Source organism: Ictidomys tridecemlineatus, chromosome 10 (assembly GCF_052094955.1).
Source record: "Ictidomys tridecemlineatus isolate mIctTri1 chromosome 10, mIctTri1.hap1, whole genome shotgun sequence".
NCBI classification, from domain to species: Eukaryota; Metazoa; Chordata; class Mammalia; order Rodentia; family Sciuridae; genus Ictidomys; species Ictidomys tridecemlineatus.
In genome coordinates, this window is record NC_135486.1 from 2,408,467 (window position 1) to 2,419,015 (window position 10,549).

Sequence of the window (10,549 nt, forward strand, 5' to 3'; positions counted from 1 at the left end):
ACCTTGCGTTTCACATGGTACAGCGAGTCCTCCACAGAAACTTGCAAGTCTCATTTAAAAAGCCAAAGGAAACGAGACAACATGCAGGTACAAATTTGTTGTGGCCTGAGAGACAGAGGCATAGGAACACGGAGCAGAGAGTCACTCTCCATTCTTTGTGGAGTTTGAAAGATAAATCAACCTGAGAAATGAGTTGGCAAATCACGGCAGGATCTGGTTAAGAGTGTGATGTGGGGCCAGAAGCTTGTAGATTGCGCCAAATCTTCTTCATGGAAAATTGGTCTCAGCCATTCAGGCTGGGAATGAAGTCTATTTCTGTACAGTAAACACCTGCCCAGAATCTGCACCGTGTGCATCACAGCCCGGTCTCTAAGGCCAGAGGACTTTCGACCCAAGACGGTCAGTTATCCAGCGAGTCTGGTCTAAGAAGATGGGCTGGGAATTGCCCTCAGTAATATTCGAAAGCAAACGTCACATGTGTCTAAATAACAGACCGATGCAGTCCACGCGGCAAGTTCTCACCACCAGCTCACCAAGATGAGATTGCACTCTGACTGAGAACCAAATGCCTGGCAAAAAGACAGAATTTAGAAAAAGAAAAGAAAAACACCGCTAATAATGATCTCCCACCTGCTACTCCTCAGAGTCCTTCAAAGGACTGGAGGGGGAAAGTACACCTGCCGGAATATTTTGTTACAAATCTCTGGGGTCAGAGCATCTTGAAAACGAGGGACTCGTCCTCCTCTTGCTGTCTGGGAGCCGCCCTCAGCTGACCTTCCCTCCCTGTGGGCGGCCCTCGCCCAGTGTGCCCCAGGCGTAGGAGAGCCACGTTTGCAGGGAGGAACATCTTCGTCGGACTCGGGGTTTGGGACGCTGCCCTTTCTGTTTCAGATTCCCAACTGATCCCCGTGCTACCCAGAGCGCAGCACGGGGTCACACAGGCGAAGTGGTCTCCATCAGCCACCTGCTCTCATCCTTCCTCCAGACCCTGGAGCAGACAGCTCCCAGCGCTGCCTGCAGGGTCGGGGCCCAGGGAGCCACCCTGACCCAGAGAGCCCTGTTCACCAGGCCTCTGGGGGCTGCCTCCTGGGACCAGCCTCCACGGCCTGGGCCACTTTGGCTGGAAGTGCCGGGCTAGCCTGCTGCGCCTGTCCTCGAGCTACCATGTGCAGCACCTGGCTGTCGGCACAGTGGCACAGCTCAAGGCAAGGGCTGGACCCTGTGAGCATCTTCCTCTATTCAGGCTAGACAAGCAGAAGCTCTCATCTGCAAATATGTTGGCCAAACTGGCAATTTCTTGGACAGGGATTTCAAATGTAGTGATTTGCATAAAGTTGTCTTTTGAAGTCCCCCTTCAAATAAAAATAGAACCACCGTACGTTCCAGCAACGCCACCTCTGGGCATATGCCCCAAGGAAGCCAGCTCAGTGCATCCAAGAAACATCTTCATTCGTGCCTTTATATAGAGAGCAGTATAGCAATATTCACAGTAGCCAAGAAGTGGAGTCAGCCTGTCAGTTGATGGACGAATGGAACCAGAGAAGGTGGTATATTTACATAATGAAATGCTGTTCAGTCACAAAAGGGACGGAATCCTGCCATTTATGTTAATATGGGTAAGCCTGAAAAAACAACAAAGTGAAATAATCCAGGCACAGAAAAACAAATATTGCTTGCTTCTACTCATTTGTGGAATCTAAAAATCAGCGGTCTCAGAAATAGAGAGTAGAATAGTTTTTGGCAGAGGCTGAGCCAGGCGAGTAGAGGCCAAGGTCAGCCCACAGGTGCAGAGTCACGGGAAGAATAAACCCTAGGGTGCGGTGGCACAGTAGGAGGACCACAGTGACCAAACAGATGATTGTGTGTTTTGAAACAGCTGGAAGAAACGACTTTGGAGGTTCTCATTACAAAGAAATGATCAATGTCTGAAAGGATGGGTATGCTAACTGCTCACATCAGATCACTGCCCACTGTGGACGTGTGTGAAGACACCATGCTGTCCCCCATGAATTCCACAGTGACTATGGGTCAATTAAGAGTTAAAAAATCAAAGGTCTACCTCTGGAATGCACATGATTTCTAGAATATGAACATGTTCTTGGACATACCATGTCCTCCTAGGCACCTCTTTATAGCAACACTCAGTTTGTCAACTATTTACAATTAGCAAATTTATGGTTTTGCCTCTAAAGCACAGTCTAGGAATGTGCTTTAGAGGCAAATGATCCAGAAAAATCAAGCGAAGAGGGTTACATGGCTGCCATCCTCAGTTCCAGTGGCAGTGGGAAGCTCCGGGCCTGAAGGAGATCGGAGGTAAAGGGGGCATTAGTAAGTGAGGCTCCTTGGAGGTAGGAATTCACACTCCTTCGAGAGAGCAGGTGGGAGAGAAGCAGGTGGACGGGGCATTCAGAGTCAGCGCAGACATGGAGGGAGGCTCCCTCTGCCACGGTGAGGCTCTGGAGAGGGCGACCAGTTCAGCCTGCTGAGTGTGTGTCATTGCGGAGGGGAGAGACCGTAGCCTACCCTACTGGCAAACTCCCTCCTGAAGGAAGAAGCCGTCTGTCCACCAGGTGCACGTGGCCTGGAGCGGGGGCCTTCCTGTGAGTGGGAGGGGAGTGGAAGGAGCCCCTCCAGAGTCTCAGTGCATGAAGGGGTGAGAGGAGGAGAGGGGGAGAGTCCTGAGCAGGGGAGGAGAGAAGCAAGGTTTAAGATGAGCACGTGGAGAGTAAGACTGGATCTTCCACCAGGGAAGGCGACGGGGGTAAGAAATGTAAGCCCTGGTAGGTGAGGAGATCCTCTAGATGATGGAGTGCAGGATGGTGAGTGGGCCCCAGAGGTGAGTTTCTTTGACTCCTTACTGAGTAGAGAGGCTGCGGAAAAAGTTCGTAGGCAGGGGGCCCATCCTGAACAGTAGGGTCAAGACCTGTAGGGCATGATGGAACGTGGGGCATGTGGCATCAGAAAAGAGGAAACCTAACTTACTGGCCGCTACCCACTTCCCAGGCCTGGGGCCACCTGTGGCTAAGAGAGCACCTAGCGATTAGCCAGAAGGCATTGCCGTGAGCTGTGATGAAGAATGGGACCACCTCTAGGAGAGGCTCAGAACCCCTCTGCCCTCACGGACGGCTTGGACAGCTCCGTCTCCCATGACCGCCTGTAGGATGGGTGTAGACGCGAACTCCCCCCACCCTGCTGACCTTTACCCGATTGGCTCCTGTACATCACATTAGCTGTGTGTGTTTTCTCATTAAACGAGATCCTGCTTCGACTGTTCTCCCTGGCGGGTCTGATTGTCCTCCTGCCAGGGAGGGCTGGGTGTGGGCGGCCAGTCGACCTTTACCTTTCTTGGTTCTTCCTGGTCGGGACGTGTTCCCCCAATCTCTCCCACAGGTCAGGAGGGAACTGGGGGCCAAAAACCCGCCAAAGTCCCTTGGATAGATAAGCCATAGGGGCAAAGGTTGGCCCCAGCAAGTATCCGAGGACCCCTAGAGCAAATCCCTGCTTTTCAGCCACATAAAGGTGAAAAGGGCGTGTGAGATCAGGGAGACAGAGAACGTCTGTGTGGGAGCCAAGAGAAAAGTTAAATAGCACTTTTTTCCCCTCCTTTTTTCCCCTTAGGCCTCTTACCAAGCCTGCTGAGGGTGTCCTTTGTATTTCAAAGTCAGCTTCAGTGTGGCCGTGGCCAGGGAGATTGCTGCCCAGGGCTTCACGATGTAGGAGAGCTCTGGGTCCCTGTGTGTCTAGGAGTAGGGTCTCTGGAGGAGTCCAGAGCTTTAGTGGCAAGTAGAAGGTGGGCGGGGAGCAAGAGGAGCCAAGGGAAGGCTTAGAGAGGAGAAAGGAGAGAGCCTGCTCCCACGGGAGGGATTTCCTTCCGTTTTCCTAGTGCTCCCAAGAGTCATGGAGATTGGAAGGGAATCAGTCGACGGGCCTTCAGATCAGGAGCCAAACGGAGTGGGGCTAAGTGGGCGAGGAGGCAGCCCAGAGGAGAGTCAGGTGGGCAGGCCGGAGGCGAAATGACCGCCCGCGGGAGCTGGACTGGACTGGCCGAGGAGGGCCACGGGGCTGCCCTGGAAGGCGTGTCCCCCACCTGCCTCCCCTTGTTCTCTGACCCCACCCTGAGCTGAGCAGGGTCCCCCCCAGGCCCAGAACAAGAGTCAGCATCTGTGGATGGAGGCTCTGAAGCTGCGAGCCCCACACAACGTTCCCTCCAAGTCCTTCCTGTCTGTGGTTTGGCCACAGGGAGGCGGAAGCTCTCTCTACTTCATTCTTACACTGGATGATCCTTTTTAAGCTGCACGGGGAACCATCACAGCTCACCTATTTGCAGTGTATGTTCTTGTCTTTGAATGTTCTGGAAGGTTCTGCCCTGGTCTGAAGGGAGAAGTGGGCTGAAGTGGGGTCACCTGCCAGGAGCCATGCCACTCCTGTCCTGGAAGAAGCCTGTGACTTCGGCACTTCAGCACAGAGAACCGGCTCAAGCAAGAAGGCTGCTGGCCTGAAATCGGCAGGACGGCCAGGAGGCTGGAGACGGGGAGGCTGCTGGCTGGACCCCATGGCTGGCTGGAGGCAGGGGGCTCCTTATCAGGCAGCTCAGTCTTCTTTTGAGGCCTTCAGCCTACTGAATGAGGCTCGCTGATAAGGAAATGTCACCTGCTTCACTCAGAACCAGCTGATTTAAATCACTTCTTAAAGAAGTGATTTATCACTAGACTGGCAGACCCCAGCCACGCGGGCATGTAAAATCTCCCATCACAGCCACAGTCTGTCCTGCACCAAGGACCGACAGTGAGCAGGGTGGCCAGACTCATCATCTTAAGCCACACACACAAGGTGAGGTCAGAGAGCATCACCGAGTGCATCACGCACAGAGAACAGACAAGTGCGGACACCAAGCACAGAGGAAGCACAGGCCTGGCAAGTGCATGGCCGCCAGGCCTCGGGGGCTGGTGGGGACTGGTGCGCCCCCACACAGGCTCAGCAGCACCCTGTCCGGCAGTGACACGGCTGAGGTCCTCCTTGCTGCTCACAGCTCGCGGGTTGGCGGGGCTAGCTCCCCGCAGCGAGCACAGGCTGACCCCCAAGCACCTCTGGAAAGGTGCTCAGCCGAGTGGCTTTGAGTCCTTTCTGCGTCGCTGAGGTCCTCACTTCCTCCTACTTCCACCCTCTGCAGGACTCACTGAGAGAATAAAGGGAGATGCACTCCCCTAAGTGCCATTTCAACTTAGCCACCAAGGTTTGGCCGCAGCCCCTGCCTGCAGTGCTGGGGTCAGCTGACAGACTCGTATCGCTGCCCGTCCTTTAGGCCAAGCATGTTCTCTGGTGGGGCTCGAAGGTGAGCTTTCTCATGACATAATCACCTTAAGCCCTTTCCAGATGGCTCAAGATGCATTTATGATCTCAGAGGAGATAAAGTGCCACGTTGATCCACTTGAGCAACAATTAAGGAATTACTCAAGAAGCCCGGCGACTTGGTCCTGGGAGTTTGAGAGTCAAGGTCTGTGGGAACACTCTCACCCGGCCAGACGCTCCCAGGGTGCCCCTGGGCCCAGCGGCTCCACACCCTGTGATCTGGGGGTGTGCCTCCTGCCCGCCTCCTCCTCCTGTTCAGATTCTGGCTCTCAACCGTACCTCATGTGACTTCATCTACTGCCCCCAGTGCCAGCCCCTGCTCTCTAACCCCCCCATAACTCTCTCTGATTCCTACGGGATCCCGTCATCCCAGCTGTTTCTGTTCATCCAGGACTTAGTCCAACTCCTCAACATAGCCATTCCACATGAAGAGCCCACGCTCTTGCTTTTGTCAAATATCTTTCCAAGACAAACACTGATGCTTGTACACAGAAAGGAAGAAATAGAAACAAGTTAAGCTGACTTCCTATCAGATTTACTTCGGTCCTATACAATATGCTTATAATTACATTAGACAACTCTATTTAAATCATGAAATGGTCTTTCAAGCTTAATTCTGAAACATTTCCCTCTTCATATTGCCATCATCTTAAACATATTTAAATCATCAGGACAACTTGACACCTTTGCAAATTTGGGCACTGCACGCTATCATTGAAATGATCAAGGCGGGAGAAGAGTCAGCTCAGAGGCCCATGGAAGCTCAGACTACCTGACAGTGGCACGTGGTTGTAACCAACAACACTACTGGCCTACACAGAGGTTTTTAAAATAGTGAATCAAAAACTACATTGAAAAAGCAGAAAGGTGCAAGTGCCTGCTTTGTGCATAGTTATTATTATTAGTGGGTAGTTCTGGTGTGTTCTTTTTCTTGGCAAGATAAACAGCACATGTTAGTACTTTTAAATTAAGGGGATCAAAAGCAAAAGAAAAATTGCAGGATCAGAAATGCCTGGAGCACAGAAATTTGAGTATTTCTTCCAAAATGCAGTCATCAAGCATGTGGATCCTATTTCTGCTTTTATCCTTCTTGCATTTTTTTAATTGTTCATTTGTGTCTTTCTTAGTCCTCCGTTGATGGCATCCATCGGAAAGCACTTATCAAGAGACTACCACGGGAGGTCCCGCCAGGCCCAGAACTGTCCACACTGGCCTGCGTGGGACCCAGGCTCACAGTAGGCTCGGGTCCATCCTGCCACCAGAAGACACCCACCCGAGCCCAGCCTCTGGCACAGGACCACCCCTTCTGACCAGCGGACTACCACAGGAGGTCGGGCGTGGACCAGATCTGCCTTCACTCACTTGCGTGGGGTCCAGGTCCAGGTCTGAGTTTGTACCCCACCCCCTGACCTGGGAGCCCAAGCCTAACCCACTTCCTTCTTGGGACACTGCAGTCATTGCCAAAGCCTTCCCCACACAGTCGCCCCTACTTTTTGACAACAGACAGGGTCTAGAAGCAGCTGCATGTCAGAGCAGGCATCCCAAAGCCAGTGTAAGGCCCACCCATTCAGCCCCATCTCTGTAAGACACTGCATCCACCTTGGGGCACCTCCACTATTATCTCAAGTTACCTCGGCTCTTGCTGCCACCACCTGTAGTTGCAATGGAATACACTGAAGGACACCAGCAGGGTCTGGAAGCCCAACACCAAGGTGAGGTACAGACAATCTGCGCAGGTACTACAAGAACATAGAGCAGAAACTGTGATACCTCAGATCCACACTGCAAGGAAGGAAGACACATAGACAACATGAAAAAACAAGGGAGGAAAGTGCCCCAAACAAACCAGGACACCACAATAACAGGACCCAGCACAGCGAAGTTGATGAAATGTCAGAGAAGGTTTCAGAAGGCTCATAATTAAAATGATCTGTGAATTAAAGAATGACCTAAATGAGAAAATACAGGCAAAAATGGATCACTCCAACAAAGAAATAAGAGAGCAAATATAGGTAGCAAAAGATTACTTCAAGAAAGAAATGAGACTCTGAAAAAAAACGGTCAGAAATCCTTGAAATGAAGAATACAATAAGTCAAATAAAAAGCTCAATAGAAAGCATCACCAACAGACTAGATCACTTGGAAGACAGAGCATCAGATAATGAAGACAAAGTACACAATCTGGAAAATAAAATTGATCACACAGTGAAGATAGTAAGAAACCATGAACAGAATAGCCAAGAATTATGGGACAGCATCAAAAGATCAAATCTAAGAGTTATTGGGATACAGGAAGGCACAGAGTTTCAAAACAAAAGAATACACAATCTCTTCAATGAGATAATATCAGAAAATTTCCCAAACATGAAGAATGAATTGGAAAACCAAATACAAGAGGCTTACAGGACACCAAATATACAAAATTACAACAGATCCACACCAAGGCACATTATAATGAAAATGCCAAGCATGCAGAATAAGGAGAGACTCTTAAAATCCACAAGAGAGAGGAATCAGATCACATCTAGGGGGAGACCAATTCATATCTCAGCATATTTTTCAACCCAGACCCTCAAAGCAGGAGATCCTGGAATGACATATACCAAGCCCCGAAAGAAAATGGATGCCAACCAAGAATCTTATATCCAGCAAAACTAAGTTTTAGATTTGATGATGAAATAAAAACCTTCCATGATAAACAAAAGTTAAAATAAATTACAACTAGAAAACCTGCACTACAGAACATCCTCAGAAAAATATTTCATGAAGAGGAAATGAAAAACAATGATGAAAATCAGCAGAGGGAGGGATTACACTAAGGAAAATCTAATCAGAGGAAAAATCTAATCAGAGGAGAAAACAAGTCACGTTAAAATGCCTGGGAATATAAATCATATTTCAATAATAATCCTGAAAGTTAATAGCCTAAACTCACCAATCAAAGGATATAGACTAGCAGATTGGATCAAAAGAAAAAAAAATCCAACAATATGCTGTCTCCAAGAGACTCATGTCATAGGAAAAGACATCCACAGACTGAAGGTGTAAGGTTGGGAAAGAATCATACCACTCATATGGACTGCGGAAGCAAGCAGGGGTGTCCATCCTGATATCAAATAAAGTAGACTTCAAGCTAAAGTTAATCAAAAGGGATAAAGAAGGACACTACCTAATGCTCAAGGGAATTATATACCAACAAGACTTAACAATTATAAATATATATGCCCCAAACAACAGAGCAGCTATGTTCATCAAACAAACTCTTCTCAAGTTCAAGAGTCAAATAGACCACACACAATAATTTTGGGTAACTTTAACACACCTCTTTCATTCCTAAATAAATCTTCCAAACAAAAGGTGATCAAAGAAAATATAGAATTCAATAATATAATCAATAACTTAGACTTAACTGATATATATATATAATATTTCATCCTTCAACAAGTGAATACACTTTCTTCTCAACATCACATGAATCCTTCTCTAAAATAGACCATATAATATGCCACAAAGCAACTTGTAGCAAATATAAAAAGTAGAGATACTACCCTGCATTGTATCAGATCATAATGGAATGAAATTAGAAATTAATGATAAAATAAGAAATAAAATCCACTCCAACACCTGAAGACTAAATAATATGCTACTGAATAAAGAATGGGTTACAGAAGATATCAGGGAGGAGATTTAAAAAATTTTAGGGGAAAAAGAACATAGACACAACATATCAAAATCTCTGGGACACTATGAAGGCAGTTCTAAGAGGAAAGTTCATTGCATGGAGTTCATTCCTTAAAAGAAGAAAAAGTAAAAAAATAAATGACTTAACACTATATCTCAAAGCCCTAAAAAAAGAAGAACAGGTCAACACCAAAAACAGTAGAAAACAGGAAATAATTAAAATAAAAGCTAAAATCAATGAGATTGAAACAAAAGAAACAAAAAATTGACAAAGCAAAAAGTTGGTTCTTCAAAAAAATAAATAAAATTGACAAACCCTAAGCCATGCTAATAAAGAGGAGAGAGAAAACTCAAATTACAAACATATGGGATGAAAAAGGAAATGTCATAACAGACACTACAGAAATATGGAAGATAATTAAAGATTATTTGGAAAACTTGTACTACAATAAAATATAAAATATCAAAGGCATCAAAAAATTTCTAGAGTCATGTGATTTGCCCAAATTGAATCAGGATGCTATATACAATTTAACCAGATCAATTTCAAGTGACAAAATAGAAGACACCATCAGAAGTCTACCAACCAAGCAAAGCCCAGAACCAGATGGATACACAGCCGAGTTCTACAAGACCTTTAAAGAAAAACTAAAACCAGTACTCTTCAATTTATTTCAGGAAATAGAAAAAGAGGCAGCACTTCCAAACTCATTCTATGAGGCCAATATCACCCTGATCCCAAAGTCAGGCAAAGACACATTAAAAAAAATAAAACTTCAGACCAATATCCCTACTGAACATAGATGCAAAAATTCTTGATAAAATTCTGAGAAATCGATTACAAAACCATCAAAAAGATAGTGCACCAAGATTAAGTGGGTTCATCCCAGGAATGCAAGGTTGGTTCAACATACGGAAATCAAGAAATGTAACTCATCACATCAATACACTTAAAGATAAGAATCACATAATCATCTCAATGGACACAGAAAAAGAATTTGACAAAATACAGCACTCCATCATGTTCAAACCACTATAAAAACTAGGGATAACAGGAACATATCTCAACATCGTAAAGGCTATGTATGCTAAGCTCCAGGCCAACATCATTCTAAATGGAGAAAAATGGAAAGCCTTCCCTTTAAAAACTGGAACAAGACAGGGATTCCCTCTTTCACCACCTCCATGCAACATAGTTCTTGAAACTCTACCAGAGCAATCAGACAGACTAAAGAAAGTAAAGGAATACACATAGGAAAAGAAGATCTCAAATTGGCACTGTTTGCTGATGACATGATTCTATATCTAGAAGACCCTAAAAGTTTTATCAGAAAACTTCTAGAACTAGTAAATAAATTCAGCAAAGTAACAGGATATAAAATCAACACCTATGAATTAAATGTATTTCTGTATATCAGTGACAAATCCTCTGAAAGAGAAATGAGGAAAACTACCCCATTTATAATGCCTCAAAAAAATAAAAAATAAAATACTTGGGAATCAACAAAAGAGGTGAAAG